The following is a 16,899-nucleotide window of genomic DNA, read 5'->3' as shown; positions in this document are numbered from 1 at the left end:
CTTTAAGAAGTTTAGATTATTTAAACCCCATAAGATTAAACACAAAATCTAAGGTACTAAGCACTTTATTCATAAAGAAGTGCCAGGTCAACATAGCCTAACTTGGACACTGCTAAATAGGTACTACAGGTGTTCTCAGATATTCAGGAACTGAGCAATATTAAACAGAAAAGGTCTTTAACATAGAATTCATCAAGCACAGTCTGGCTGTAAGTCTTACCTTGTTCTTTATCTGCCCTGAAGACAGGACATTGCTGGTATTTGTTTACCTGTGGAACATTTCTACAACATTTACAATAAGCAAATGAATCAATCAACAAATAACAATACTGCTGCGTAAAAAACCAAGCAGTATTCATAATATGAATAAAAGCTCTTAAATATATATATATAAATAAAATTATTCATTTCCAGTTATTCAAGAGGTGTTTGTCCATAGCTCTCAGTGTTATTTCTGGAGAGAGCATGGGGTTACACCTCCAGTCCACATCTGGGCTTGCTGAAAGCTGACATTTACTAGCATAAGATATAGTTTATAAACAAAACAGCCCCCTGGAAGCTAATGTAAGAGCTACAATCATAGCTACATTAGCAGATATACATGAAGTTGCCATGTGTGCTCACATCAGACTGCAAAGAGCACCAGCAATATTAATGCATTTTACATTAGAGCTACTACACCTGTGTGAATTCAGGAGTGCAAGCACAGGAAGTCTTCTCCTCCCTTGAGGAAGCAAACCATTTACATCTTGATAATCTATATACAAAACTTAACTACTTCTGTGGCCTATGTTAGGACACAGGGATTTACTTGATATGACCTCAGTTGAAGATGAAATGAAGTGTGGCTGTCCATGGATACTGTGAATATTTTCCCTGAAAACTGACCCATTTGTGAATACAGCATGGAAAATTCATCAAATGTCAAGACATTTGAGCAGACAGATAAGCTTAAGGAAAGAAGATGTAAATTCAAGTGTGAAGTTAAGTCTGGCTTGAATCTCATATTTGTATTTAAATGTGTGTAGATTCTTTTTTTGCAGTTTAATAATGAATTGTTTCATATGCAGTCTGATCATGAAGGTTATCCTTAGTATTCTTGATTAAAACAATATTTTAATGAAGTTTTAAGAATATCAATTTACTTCTAGTCTTTGGTGCTTTTAGAAACAATAATAAAGCAGCAAGAATTTCAGAAAACAACTGCTAATATTTAATTTTAATCAGAGATCAAAGTTATGAGAAATGGTAAAAACCACCAGAAGTTTCAAAGAACAGCTGAAAAGCCTTCACATCTGACTAATTAGAAGTATAGTAATCCATAATTCTAACAATGTACGGTATGGATAACTCCCATTTGGGTCACCTGACACAGCCTCTCCTCCCCATAGGCACAACTGCTCCCCCTACTGTCACTGCCACAGCCCAGCAGCTGCTGGGAGTTGTCTCAGAACTTCTCAGGTCAGTAGACCCAGGAGCAATTTTTATTCTGGTCTGCTTAAATCAGGATGATGATAATAATAACAATAATAACAAAACAAGAATAGTTTTCAGTTATATGATGACTCAGAATACAATTTTCCAATTGGAACAATAGGAACTGTTTGGAGAAATAACCCACAAGTTTACTACAATACTTAGAGTTACTGAAATAATTAGACCTACTGCATTCACAGAAGGAAACAAGAACATCAAGAGCTTTTATTCTCATTTCAACAGATATATGCTCCTGAATAAAAGGCAATTAATTAACAACATATGGTTAAACAAATTGATTACTTTCAGCAGTATTTTAGCTATTGTTCAGTTGTCTTCCATTAACCTACATTTAATCTCTTTATCGTAATATAAAATCTATATGAGATCGTTTGAGTTTCTGTCAAAATAATTAAGAAGACCAAATCTAAACCCAAAAACCTCCCACTCCAGGCCTCCCTCACAGTAAGAAACTGTTTTCTTTTGTTCAGATAGAATTCATGCGTTTTAGTTTATGCCCATTGTCTCTTATTCTGCTACTGCACACAACTGAGAAGAGTATGTGTTGATTTTCTTTGCACTCTACAATCAGATATTTTTAAACACTGGTAAGGTCTCCTTGAGCCTTCCCTTCAAGCGCCTGCATCTATGATAGACATGTAGCATGAACTGCCTCAATACCTTTTTGGGATCAGAACCACAAAAAAGAAGCCAATCTTCTAAGTGAGGCAGAGTACGCAAACATCTGCTACTATCAACAACAAAGGAGCTTGCCTACAAGGGGGTCAACACAGCAGTGGAGCCAAGCTCTTCAGAGTTTTTCCTAGAGTGAGGACACAGTTCAATTGATGTAAGCTGAAACATGAGACATTCTGACTGGGTATGAGGAAAAGCTTTTTTACTATGAGGACAGTCAGGCATTGGAACAGGTTGCCTAAGTGTGAAAAATAGTGACCCCACATTTCTTCAGGAAATAATTAAAACTTAATATACCCTTAAATGCTAGCATGCTTTTACAATTTCCCTCCTTGTCCACTTACACAACTACTCTCAACTACTGTGATTGTGTTCAAGAATCACACTAAATGACTGGAACAGTTTCTGCTTTTTACTCTAAAGCTGCAAACAATGAAAACTATGACCACTCATCTGTGACACTTCTGTTACATGGAATTTTTCCTTTGTTAGCTTTCCAAAGAGATATTTTTTCCTTTAGTAAGATCACAGTCTTACTGTCAATAAAATAAAAGAAAACATACAATAACCGAATAGAGGTATTTTCCAGATAGCCAAGAAATACCAAATATAATCCTCTGTTGTGCTACACTAATTGTTTACTCTTACTTCAATCTTTCTGACAAATATAAAATATAGTATATATGCATAAATTATATGTAAAACCCTAAAAATAAATGTTTCTATTTAAGAATTAGAAAGGCAGGTTGATGTTTAGGGCATGCAGGCTGTCTTCCACAAAAACACATTCACCATGGTTGAGAAAGAAACAAAAAAAAAGCCACCAAAAAACCCCCCACAAACAAAAAAACAACCAAAGAAACACAAAAACAGAGAGAGGGACAAAGGGAACTGCTGCTTTACGTAAAAGCAAATAGCAAGAATTTCAAGCGGAGCAGATGTTATTTCCTTACACTAGCCTCAGAAATGACTGAACACAGAATTCATGTAAGGCAACCATAAATGAAGAGCAGGGAAAAAGATGAGTGTCTGCCAGAGCCAAACCTCATCATTTTCTAATGTTAAAGAACTCATTACGAGGAGCATGCAAGATTAACTTCACAAGGTTTAGGTGTATCAGATTTATAAGGCCACAATTTGAATTGCTCCTCTACACCATGGACATTTTACAACTTCTTTTCTTCATCCTACACCATCCTCAAAGTAAGACAGTCAGGCTAGGCAGGCAGCATATATTTAAACTAGAATTGGGCCAGGGTTGTGGGACTAAAACTTTGGCTTAAGCTCAGTCCTTTTCCTGACTTCTAATGCTGGTTCAACATCAACACTGTAGCAATATCACATTCTTACAGCATCTGTATTTTTCTTCAGGAATTGGTTATCACTACTAGAAACTGTTAATTTCTAAACTCAGCTATCTTCTGACACATGGCTGCAGATGGATTTCAGACACCAATTATATGGATGATAAAACATTAGCTTTCCACAACAAGGCTCTACATTTGAGCCCTTCCACACACAGCTGCTGGCCAATTGTTGATTATTCACAGCAGAAAGCTCAGCTTTTTCACTGACAGCCCCATGTTTTTGATTCATCAATAAAGTATTTTTATCCTGTGTTTTCACTGGGAGATAATGTGAATCTATGACTCGAGCACACAAAGTAACTATTCTCAGACAAAGGCACACAGCACACCTTAATTTGCCATATAGGCTCTGAGGTTACATCACTCTAAGAAAGTTCAGAAATATTAAATCAAATGAAATCTAAAATACATTGATCCATGTGTACACATATTTCTTAAGAAGTAAAATGGCCATTCAGTGAAATACAACAAATGGAGAAAAGGAAGAAGTGTTATTTATCTATTGACTTAATGTGATTTAAACAAAAATGTTTAGTTGGCTTTAACTTAGAATGCTCCCATGTACATAAAACTTTACAAACTTCTATGACTTCAACCTATTTGTGTATACAACTAGGGTTTTAAATTATTTTTTTCCCCATATACACTACAGCTGTACTGCAATAGTGCTTTATACACCAGGCATTCTTCTAACAGGTCCTTCTATCCCTCTGCTGCTCAGCACGCTCTGAGATTTTTCTATTCAGTAGGTATCCTCCATTTTAATCTTGCTTCAGAGTAATATTACATATCTGTATTTAACTACATCTGACACTTATTAGCCTGGATACTTAATCTAAGTTCATTTGTACAAAATGTGACTGTATGGTTTCTCTCAATTTAGCATAAGTTGAAAAACTGGAAGCCTTTCTTTTAATACCACAGTACAGATATCACCTAAAAGTAATTTAGTTTCCCTTTGCCAGCTCCCTAAAACCTTCTTAAACTGCAAAATTAAATTTCAAATATTGCTTTTCCTCTGCTGTGGTCCTTTTCAAAATTTGATACACCATGGGCTTTTAAAAAAAATATTTGACTTGTTTAAGTATTAATTGAATATATGGAGTGTAACTATTTCACTTTTCAAGCACTAATTAACTAACCCAAGATGAAAGATGAAATTGTATCTGAGGCAACTGCCCTTAAAGACAGGGAGATTGGAGGTGCAATCCACTTCTTCAGGGGATATGGGCACTATGGCTCTACCCTCCACTTCATTAATATTTAAAATAATAAAACAGCTACACTGTAAAGATCCAAAGCCAACACTCTACAACAAAACATTCTATCAACTAACAGTGTGGACACTTTCCCAGCAGGCAGAAGTCATGGATTCAAAAGCATGCAGGAGACAACCCAGGTTTCAAATCCTGAGTGAGTCCTATGCTTGCATATGTTGTCATACTAAATTATATACTCATTGTCATAGCCACTAGCTACAACACAGAAGTGAATGACAATATACTGAAGATCCCTTCAGAAAAAATGGACTACAGGCATCTACGTGTTTTGGCAACCAGTTATTTCCAATTTTTTTTTTACTTTAAGAAGTGACAAAAATGTCCCAGATCCAAAGTTAATTTGCATCTAAAGCTAGTCAGCCAAAGATCTGTTCACCAAGAAGTACAATGTTATCCTCTACAGGCAGTTTCTGCTGCATCATAATAAAGACAAGTTTCTCAACATTAAATAGAAAAAAAAAAAAAACCACAACAATTTCCCAGTGCAACGTCTAAGCAAAATGTGTCAAGCAAAACTCCTACTCTGCCCAACTTACTGCAATCCAAACACCAGGTTTCGAGCACCCAAGCCACTGAATTATTGATTTTGTCAAAATACAGGAGAGCAGGTAGTTTTGACAAACTGGTGTCATCTACAGAGAAACATTTCAGAAGAAAATTTCTTCCCTAGCAGCAGTAATCAAAACCTGCATTTCAACAGGGTTTGAGGTTTCATTTCAGAAATAAAACCAAATCCAGGAGACTGGAAGATGCTGAAGAATGACAAACAGAAAGTAAAAACAGAACTGAAAAGCAAGTGTGAGGAAAATAAATAACTAAAACTAAAGCAAACAAGCAACTCTTGCCTCCAAAAAACCAAACAACAAACAAACAAAAACAAAACAAACAAAAAAAAACACTACCAAAAATGCCCAGAGAAACTAGAAAAATAAAGCGTAACTACGGTTCAAGAGAACCACAGACTTAAGGGAAAAAAAAACAAACCACATAAAAGGAAGTCTGCAGTAGTTATGGATTATGCTTAACAACAGACAACAGGAAACAGACAAACGAACAAGAAACTAAACTACTAAACTGTAATCCAAAAGAAAATATTACTGAATTACACTGAATGTTCCTTCCTCTTCAACTCAGAATAAATCATACTCTAAAAAAAATAGCTGCATTATATACTAATGTAAGAAAGAAAAACTTTATCACCAACAAAGAGGAGGATGGGACCTTGTTCTGCTGTACTTGTCTGAATGGCACTGAAAGGGTCTTAAAAAGGATTGTCTCATTATTTTGGGGGAAAACTACTTATAGTCCTTTCTATCTTGCTCAGCCTTCCTAAACATCAGATAAAAAGGGACCAATTTCTAAAACTTCAAACAGGCAAAATGTTTTCCTTATGACCTTACAAATCACACTGCAATATTTAATATTAACTTTTCAGAGCTGTCTCACATTATACTGGAATGTATTAAAGCTAAATAAGTGTTTACCTAGCATCAAAATTAGAATCAGTTAGACATTAAGAGGTAAAGATAGAGGTACTTTATTCTTGGATACTTAACTAACTGGAAGGTAGATTTAATGTTCTGAGAAATTCTGAAGTTTCAGTAGCACAATAAATTGTTCCACTTCAGAAGCAACATTTTTTAGATCATTTGGAGAAGGGGACAGAAGCTTTCTCAAGCTATTTGTTAAAATAAAGAGATTTTCCATTCATTCAGGTGAAATGAACTCCCCTAGCTATATAGATTTCCTGCTGCCAGCATGGTAAACTCTGCCTTACAGCTGGGATTCCTGGGAACTGTAGTTCCCTTAAAGTAGGAAAGAAAGTAATTCTATGAGACTGAATTAATATTCCTCAAGAAATACTAAGCTGAGTAGTCTGTCAACAAATGACATTCCCTCCAGAAGTCTCTGGCCAACTCTACACTGATACCTAAAATTCCTTCAAGCCTTATGTAAGTGCAGCTTTAACTGGTAAAACAAGCTCACCTCAATTACACACTGCAGTAGGTTTAAACCACTGTACATGGAGCACACTGTTCAGTGAATACCCATATTGAACATTTTTCCTTCAACAGCTATAAACCCAAAACTTCTCAGTCTTTCCCAAAGCTTCCTATATAACAACTCATGTAACTGTGTATGCTTTGGTTGTTCCATCTGTTTTAAAAAATAAAATTATAATAAGATGATAAAAATAAACCTCATAATAATCTTACTATCCTCATTAAACTCTACGCATGAAAAATTGTAATGTATCTGTTGCTGTTATTAAGAGTTCACAGTGAACAAATTTCATGGGATCAGGATCAACAGCACATGACTGCACAGGCAGAGACTGTGTAAAAATACCAATGCACATGTAATAAGTCATATGCAGAGAAAATTGGTATTGTTGGGTTCAGAATTTAAAAAAATTACTCTGCAATCCTAATCTTGCTCTGAACCTTTTTGGCAAGGAATCTTTAAGAGAGAAACACAAAATCATCTCCATCAAAACAAATACTTGCAATTTAAATCTAGACAGTTATTTCCTTCCTCATACACATATATATACACAAGAGATTATTTCCTTTTAATAAATGAGAATATCCTAGGATCACAAAAAGTAAATTAGAAACAGCAGAGCAGCTCGTATTTTTTTATCTATGGTATAAAGTAATATAGTCAGCTTAAACAGGAATAGCGTGTTGAAACTTGCATAGTATTATTCTACAATTGGCTAAAAAGTTAATTGCCTTAATCAGTTTATATGATATTATCATATTTTTCTTTAAATTAAATTTTACACACTGAGTATCAAAGTGTTTACAGAACCAAACCAAACCAAACCAAAACGCTTTAACAGCATTTCCTTCCAGTGCAAGCTAGCACAAATTTAAATATCTCCCAGTGGGCAATATAGAGCTATGTTCAATGCTGGATGCTTCTATTGGCTTCTGTTTGATTAAAGGAAACTGCTTCATTACAGAAGCAAAGTCGAACAAATTCCTTGGAGTATTAAAGCACAATATTCTGCGCATTTGAGCACACAAGGATTCAAAACAAAAGATATACAATGCTCTTTTCTGAATATCTGATAACCTGACTTTGAGGAATGACTGTTTAGTGAAGATTTATGTTATTTCCATTTTCTAAAACTCCATATGTAGTTATCATTAAAGTACTCTTTTCAAGATTAATTTAGTTTTGAAATTTCAGTTTTTCACTGGCATTATTTATGCTATCAGAATAGAGGAGATACAGTACAAGCATAAAAAGGCAGCCACCAAACATTCAAATTAACATCTTAAACTTCCATAATTTTGCTGAGGGGATATTAAAAAAAAAAAAAAAAAAAAAAAAAAAAAAAGTGAAAAATCAAAAGCATTAAGCTCTCTAACCTGCTAAAGAGGCCTAATCTCTCAGGATTTTTTTGCAGTGTGCAGGCACAAATCTTACTTTAGGATCCAGAAAGTTGGAGCAAACAGAAGAATGCAGTAGAGTATAAAAATAACAAGCCTTTTCTTTTTCTTTATTCTCCAGTGCACATGTCAGATTTTGAATTTAGAAAACCCTAGAAGCACAAAAAGGTCTACACTTTGAAAGGCTATTTTTAAGGCAAGGGAAAAGTATCACAGCCAGAAAATCAGTGATGCACAGGTTACTAAAAATACTGGAAGACTCGACATTCAATAGTATAGAACAAAACTAAAGCTGTAAAATCAAATTCTGTACATTAAGTAAACAGATCAAAAAAAACCCAAACAACAATAAAACACCATCAAACTAAATTGAGCTATTTATTTACAGAATAAACTAGAGGTAGCATGTGGTACAAAGGAAGCAAAATCAGATGATTCTGAGAGTGACAGAACATAAATTTTGGGGATTAGATCTAAAAGATATCCACCTCCTGCAACCTACAAAACAAAACAAACAAACAAAAAAAATAATTCTTTTGTGCTTGTTTTCATACTGCATCTTAGGAATCTATCACTAAAAAGTGTCAAAGTTGACAATTGTAAATTATTTTCTATCTTAAACTTGACAGTACATTCCTTTATAAATTTTACAATGGGAAACCCAGCCACGTGGGAATTACTGTGAGGTAAATCAGGAAGATGCTCAAGAATCTGGCTGTTACAAGACATGAACTTGTTTATCCTGAGAATTATCTGTGTTGTCTTCATATATGACAGGGTCACAAGATAAAATGTTTCACTACAATATCTGCATAAGTCTTATGTAAAAAAAAAAAACCAACACAAAACAAACAACAACAACCTAGAAACAATAAATAACAATCTCTGAAATTTTGTCTAACTACTGTTTGCACAGCTTGACTGCCTTTCATTCAATAAGGTCTGTTTACTGTATAAAATGAACAGAACAGCTCAGTTGAGTAATAAGGTATTTTTATGGCTATAATTTTAACTAGTTAAGCCAAGGAAACAGATGACAGCTACCTTCTTTTTAATCTTACTGTTGAAGTAAAGCTGTAAACCTTCTCCTTCCAGAAATAATCCTCAATCTGATTGCTGTCAAATGATTGCTGGAGGGAAAGGCTGTCAACCAAAGAGGGTGGAGACAAGAAAGACAAGTTTCCTCTTTCCATAGGTAATCTCTTTCCACAAAAATACATAAATTAATAAAAGCTAAATCTGCCATAATCTTTGTAAATGAAAGCTCTATTCTGTATGAACCTTTACAAACTAGTTCTGTATAGTAGCCAACACATTAATTCAGTAAAAACTACATCTGGCTAGACTCCATTATCAAAGAGATACGATGCTATTCAAGTGTTCAGAATGAAACTCTGTATCTTTGTTCCTTAAAAAAGAAAACACATCTTGTAAGAGCAGACTTTTTGTATCGAAGTATATGGTATGCCCTTTATATGCTGATATAAACTTGTATCAAAATTCAAACTCCTAGCAGATTTCTAGGTCTAAAATATATGGACCCCATACTGTTCATTTTTAGAAAATCACCTACCCATTTCAGAGGGTGTAATGAAGAGAGTTTTGTACCTTGTAAACACTATATAAATGCTAAAATATGACATGGACAGAAGTTGCTCAGTTTCTGTCCATTCCAAACTAAAAAGTTACACATAGCATTTGGATTACTTTAATTCACTCATATCTAGAAAGCAGTATGACTATTAACTGAAACTTTGTCATTTATGAGTACAGTCTATATCCCTATTATCTTGCTTTTGGGCTTTCAGATTTTTTTTAGATATCCACTAAGCTGTCATTGTCAATAAATAAACACATTTTCTATAATTGATCTCTGCAAAACAAAAGTAAAGTCTTCTGTTTGCAGTTTATACAATGTTTAATTAGGCATCTTTTTTCTGTTTAAACCTTTTTTAGACAACAAAAAAGTAAGACTACTTGCAGACTCTTCCAGCCTTCTGCTGGCAAAGCTAGTTAGTGTGGAATAGCAAAAAAATTGTGGAATACTAATGCAATTCTTCTCAAGTTTGTTTGCTTGTTTGTTTTCCATCTGAAGCAAGCATATATTTAAAAGCCCTTTAATTTTACCAACATAAGACACACAATTGCTTCAGCTGAATGAAAGGCCATACAGGCTTCATGAACTTCAGCAACAGCCTGATTAATTCACCCCCATTTCACAATCAATTTCAAGACCACTCATTTAAAAATCCCCATAACTATATCAATCCCAGAGGGTCCCTCTCTCTTAAAAATGTGGAGGAAATCAATTAATGCAAAAAGATGCATTGTCTATGTGACATATAAAATAATAGTATCTTCCCTGTCTCGAACACATGGTATGGGCAATTCACAATCATATGCTAAAACATACACAAAAGGACAACTGTCAATTAGTATGTGTGTGTACACAAGTAAGGATGGTGAAAAGACTTATCTGTTAATTAGCCTGGCCCCACAACACTAGAAATCTACAGAAGTGAGGTGAAAAGAAAATTGGTGGAACTGTGGGCTCCGAGGATTGTGATCAGTGCCACATATTTCAGCTGGAGTCCAGTTACTAGTGGTGCACTCCAAAGGGTTGATCTTGGGGCCAATGCTGTTCAACATTTTCATTAATTAGCTAAATAATGGGACTGAGTGTGCCCTCAGCAAGTTGGCAGACCATTCAAAATTAGGAGTACTTGTGCTGCAATTCAAAGGGACCTCAACAAACTGAAGAAATGAAATTCAGCAAAAGGAAATGCATATTCATCATCCAGAGAGGAATAACCCCATGTGCTAGTAAAAAGCTAGGGACCAACTCAATGGAAAGCAACTGGGCAGAAAAGAATGGGGGTAGGCAGTTCTGGTAGACAAGAAGTTGAACATAAACCAGCACAGTGCCCTTGTGGCAATGAAGGCTAACATTCTCCTGAGCTGCACTAGAAAAAGAACTGCCAGCAGGCTGGAGAGGTGATCCTTCCCTTCAGCACCAGTGAAGGCACATGTGGAGTAGTGTGTCCACTTCTGGACTCCCCAGTACAAGAAAGACATGGACATTGTGGATGCATCCATTGAAGGGTTAGAGAGATGATGCGGTGATTGGAGTATTTGTCATATGAAGACAGTCTGGGAGAGCTGGAGTTGTTCAGCCTGGAGAAGGCTCAGGAAGGATCTTATCAGTATGTTTAAATACATAATGGGAGGGAGAACAGCAGACAGACAAATTCTTCTTGGTAACATCCAGTGGTGAAAGGACAAGAGGGAGAAGTTATGAACAGAAATTCAAGAAATTCCATTTGAACCCAAACCCAAATATTTTTCATGTGAGAGTTGTCCAACACTGAAACAGGCTGCGTAACAAGGCTCTAAAGTATCCATCCTTGGAGATACTCAAAACACAACTGGAGACAGCCCTCGGCAACATGCTTTTTGTGACCCTGTTTTGAGCAGGAGGATTGGACTAAATGATCTCCAGAAGTCCACCTCATCATCTTCAGTTCTGTGTTTCTGTGGCTATGTATGCATCTTTTGTGTAAGCAGCTCCATTACATATAAAAAAGCATACTATTGCTATTTAGCATGATAATGATAGCTAATATCCTAGCCTGAATTTTCAAAGTATGACTTGCATGATATACTACACTTTCTTATCGACAATTAAAAATTTTAAATGTAAAGTTAGAGTAATACTACACCAAATTTCCATGGAAATCCTGTTGCAATTTGAGGATTAAGCAAAACCAAAACTAGTGAAGGGCTTAAAAACACAGTTGCTATGTCAAAATGCAAGAAAAATAAGATTAATTCAAAAGACAATTTTTAAAAAAATTAAACATTTAAATAATATTGTTTTTTTTCAAAACCATAGTAACTTAATTAAGGAAATGTACCCATATTCTTATTTCAGCTGAAATTATTAAAGTCATTGCAGCACATATTTCCCTTTAGTAGCTTTTCCACTTCACATTTCAGTTGGAAATATCTATGTCTTTAATAACCTCTCTTCTCTAGGCTTAAAAACTTCCTGTTATATTTGTTAGTTTTAACCAAGGGGACATAAATGTGTTTTTTTCCTTGTAGAAATTTCTTCAATATTTGAACTGAACAGATTCTTACATTAATAATTAGAAAAACCAAACTAAATATGCATGAAAGGGTAATGGCTTTTTGAGGATACAGGTGGAGGTGTAGTCCTGCAGCAACAATAGCAGAAGATTCTGGTCTGTTCCATAGTTTCCATTCAAAACTTTGCAGGCAAAAGAAAGGCTGATAACTGTCTGGTTATCTGGTAACTGTCAGTTTTTTTCACAGAAACCAGTAGAAATGAGCACTGGATTGAAAATATGAACCTGGTCTACAGAGAAAATACAGACATGCCAGGAAAAAATAATAATAATAATAATAAAATAATTGCTGGAGAGATTCTTTACTTTTGAGCTCAAGGAAGCTTGAAAGTAAAATTGAGAAAAAGGCTTCAAAGCCCTGTCAACAGCAAGACAATTTTCTTCTGTGAAGCCACATCAACTAACTGTTGTCCTAAAGTACTATGTAGAGAATTACAGTATATTTTAAATATTTTAACAAATTAACTCTTTACAAACATAGGTCAGTCTGTTATTTAACAGAATAACGTAATTAAATTTAAAATTATGCAGTCACAATTACTACTTTCCAATTCTATAGTGCATTTTCAGTACTAATTCAGTGACTCAATTTTCAGGCGTTCCCCAGGTCATAATGAAAATCCCACTATATTCTGTCTCTATCCTGTGTTTTTGTTCAGTCTCAATAAAACACCATCTGATTAGAATTGCCACAGGATTATAAATAATATCATTTCTGTGATTACATAGTGTCTTGTAATTTTGAGACCAAGACGAAAAGAGGAATCATGCACTCTTGTCTAGTTCACTGCAAGAAGAATAAGCCAACCTGGTATAGCTGTAAAATAAACTTCATCTTCACAAATATCTGATAATGTATTTTCAGTAGACCAAGTGGAGCATTGGCACTATTATTCAAGACTTTGAGGAAACACTTCAGTTACAAGGTATTTGATGCAGGTGAGGTATGATCACAATTCAGGAGAATCAAATGAATAGGCTCTATATCTTCCTATTTATTCTGTTTTACTGGACAGACTAAAAGGTGCTTGATCTGCTTGTTTGATCCTAACACATAAAAGCTAAGGAATGCACATGATTAATGTTTGTAGTTTATCAAGGGGTATGATCTAAGGAAGGAGCTGTTTTTAAATAACAATATTGAGATATTAAAAATTAGGAATAGAGGAATTTATTTGGGCTGGAAGTTCAAAGAAATTTCTAAGCATTAGGAGAGAGGATTTGAAACATCTTTCCAAAAAGAGCAACAACTAGCTTTAAGGTAGACTATGGCAACTTTATAACCAGGATTAGATAAACTGGTTGCCTAACTCAGAAAGGCCTTCTCATCAGTCCTGAGTTACTATGGTGAAGAACCACTCCCTTTTCTATTCCTCTCCTTCCTGGTCTTTTTGTTCCCCCTATGCCCATTGAAGTTCAGCTGGGGCTACGAGAGCACTACACAAAGTTTTTTTATCTTTAAGAGAAAACAGTCTTAAGACTTAAACCCCTGCTCCTCTAGTTTACATGTGTTTATAGAATATTGCATCAAAGCAGATGACTAGAAGTTGTCCTTGAGATCAAAAGATTTAATCAGCAACTAAACAGAGAAGTGCATTGCAAACATACTGAAATGACATTGCCTCTCTAGGTCATCATTAAATATTTGTCCTCCTTGCCAGTTTAATAGACTCCTGCTTACTATATAAACAGCCAAAAAAGGAATGTGGCTGTGCTCTCTGCATATATGCCTCAAATGCTGGCAGTATCCTTTCGACATTTATGTTGCTATCTAAAAACTTCACGTAAGCTTCTGTTCAGACATACAGCATTCTGCACCCCTCATAACGTACTACTTTTATGTTAATCAGTGAACAACCTGTTGAAAAGTTTTCTTAACGAAATGTGTAACTCAAAAAGAGCTATAGAAAACAGAGGGGGCATGTTCATATGACTACAGATATGAACCAGTCACCACGTAGCTATTTGTATAGCATTAAAAGAACATGAAGCAAATTTGCAGTTGTCTAACTCCATTCAGCTCCTTTCAAATTTATGTCCATCAAGAGACATGCAGCACTACGTTTTTTTTGACACAAAACCTCAACCTGTTGCAAATGTTAAAAATGAAGGTGGGTCTGTCATTCACTGAAATCATCAAATCCGCATCCATTATGTCAAACACAGTCAAGTAGTTATCTTATGCACAATAAAGTCTAGTAACTGTAAGCAGATTTCCCTACATCCTTCTGGCTGATTTTTTCTTTTTAGATTGGAAGAGAAGCAAATGTTTTTCCAATGTATTTTGATCAACACCTTGGCAGCTGCACATAAATTTCATTTTAAAATGTACACTGGACTGCAACATAAGCAATGATAGAAATTGTTCAAACCCCTAATTCTTCCTTCCATGTTATCCACATATAATGTACCTAGCCAAAGCACTGGGCAGAACAATGCTGGTTACACAGAAAAAGTATTTCTATTAAAGAGTTATCTCAAACCAATAAATGTTCACCACAGAACACCTTGATGACTTCAGGGACTGTTGTTCGTGATAGCATTTCCAGTTAGAGACAGAAGAATAAGAGAAGAAAACAAATTGCTCTCTTGTTCCAAGTTAAAATGTGAAGTCTATCTTTATTGACTGTCACTTGACCCCTACCATCAGTTTTTCTGTGATAAACCAAATCCCCAACAACAGACTGTCTTTTAAGTGGTTTGTTATAGACCAAGATTTCCACCTTAATTGACATAAACTTCTGTATATTAGAGTATGATTTAGTTCAACAATGACATGCAGTATTGAATTTGGCAGTAAGACTCAATTTAAAAGTGTTTCTTCCCCTAGTCTCCTTTAAAATGTTGGTCTTTTTATTTCTAGCTTGTGCTTATTTTTGGCTCCCTTATTTTGTTGCTGTAGAACAGTGATACAAAAACTACTGTATACACACCTTGTTTTCAAAGTAAGCATATTGATTGGTTAGCCTAGCTCACATGTTCTTGCTAACCTCATATATTTTCTGGGTTGTTATTATTAGGGTTTTTTACTAGCAGTTTATTTCATTAGTATAGCCTTCTTTTGCCACAAACATACACACACTTTTACAATAAGCTCACAACTTAAGAAACTTGCTGAAGAACACAAACTCCTCAATGCTCTCTTCCTGATGACATGACCAAATCCAATGTACAGCCTACATCTATAACATACAACATCCTTTTAATCCAAAAGCAACTTTTTAAAATGTAACTGGAATGAAATAACTTATTATTTGTCTTTTACAGAATTATCAAAAATATGTTAGGCCACTAAAGCAATTAACCCCAGTCTAAATTAGTTCCATCTGAAATGACAAAACCTCAGTATAGTTTTGCCAGCTAGTGGCAAGATATATTTGACTAGTTAGTAAAATATATGAAAATTCACAGATGCCATAAAATTAAATTATTCGTAATTTCTGCAATATGAAAACTTGACCTTATCAGCCCCCAAACCTTATTTCCTCTTTTATTAATAAATACCTGCCACAGGAATAAATATCCCTAGTCACAAACATCTTACTCAACAGTAGTTCTCCCCCAGTTCAGCTCATTTAACAAGCAAATGTCAAGAACTATCACAGTATTGCCTTAGAGGCAGTAAGTGAAATTCATGAAACTAGCTTATCATATTTTCAAAGTTCTTTTTCAAATGTTGGAAGTAATCAAAGCAGACAGCACACAGATTTTAGTTGCTGCATTTAAGGAAGTCAGCCTTTCCAGTGGCATTTGTGGTGTCCCTAGTCCAAGTTTTCTCCATTCAGTATCTCAGAAAAGATGCTTTATCTACAGACTAAAAACTGCAAGTAAAATTTAACAGCCTGGTTTTTCTCAGTTTTTCCGTGTATAACAAAAATGATCAGATGTATGTAATTCTAAATCATCATCCTATACTGTCAGCCACTTCCAACTCTGCAAGAGATTTCAGGCTAGACTGTGTAAATCACTACTCCATGCTCTAACAGCACTTTCTATTTAATCAGGAGAGAAGAAAAATCCCCTCTAGAATTACAATAAAAAAACTACAGTTTAGTTTTAAATGAAATGAGGTAGTTTATATCTGACCTGAGTTTCAGTCTTTTCCTAGTGGGAAATATAAATTCGGCGTTTGGATACATAATCCTACAAGCTCTCAGAAGCCGACTCCGCCGCGAACACTTCACATGATTTACAGCTCTCCTCCAGATCCAGATGACAAGTCTCGGCGGAGCAGGTGCAACGGGGTATTTTTTTCCCTTCCTTCCTTCCTCCTTCCGCGATCATTCCCTCGTATGTCAATTAATTAGCAAGTCTTCATCACTCTCGCGTAAGGGGGGGGGAAGATGAAGCTAATGGATTATCAGGGTTTGATCTCTGGGGCGGAGGGAGGGGGCTCGCTGGTGCTGCTGCTGAAGCCACGACGTTTTTGACAGCGTCAGCGGCGGTGACAGCGGATCCCGCACAGTTATGCCAACAGAGCAATTTTTAAACCACGGGCAGGGCTTGGGGGAGACCTCGGGAACGTGAGGCG

The 16,899-nt window shown here is 35.4% G+C and overlaps 1 protein-coding gene across 1 annotated transcript in view; it reads right to left on the bottom strand.

Annotated features, from left to right (window-relative positions):
• Nucleotides 1-16,536, bottom strand: part of LOC104390844 (heparan sulfate glucosamine 3-O-sulfotransferase 1-like) — a 45,746-nt gene extending 29,210 nt beyond the window's left edge. The window contains exon 1 of the mRNA XM_010000050.1: nt 16,455-16,536. The gene's annotated coding sequence lies outside the window, so the exon portion shown is untranslated. The remainder of the gene's footprint in view (nt 1-16,454) is intronic.
• Between the last annotated feature and the right edge of the window lie 363 nt (nt 16,537-16,899).

This window comes from Chaetura pelagica, unplaced genomic scaffold (assembly GCF_000747805.2).
Source record: "Chaetura pelagica isolate M959 unplaced genomic scaffold, ChaPel_1.0 scaffold436, whole genome shotgun sequence".
Lineage (NCBI taxonomy): Eukaryota > Metazoa > Chordata > Aves > Apodiformes > Apodidae > Chaetura > Chaetura pelagica.
Note: the sequence above shows the minus strand (reverse complement) of the source record. Positions and strands in the feature narration are given on the sequence as shown.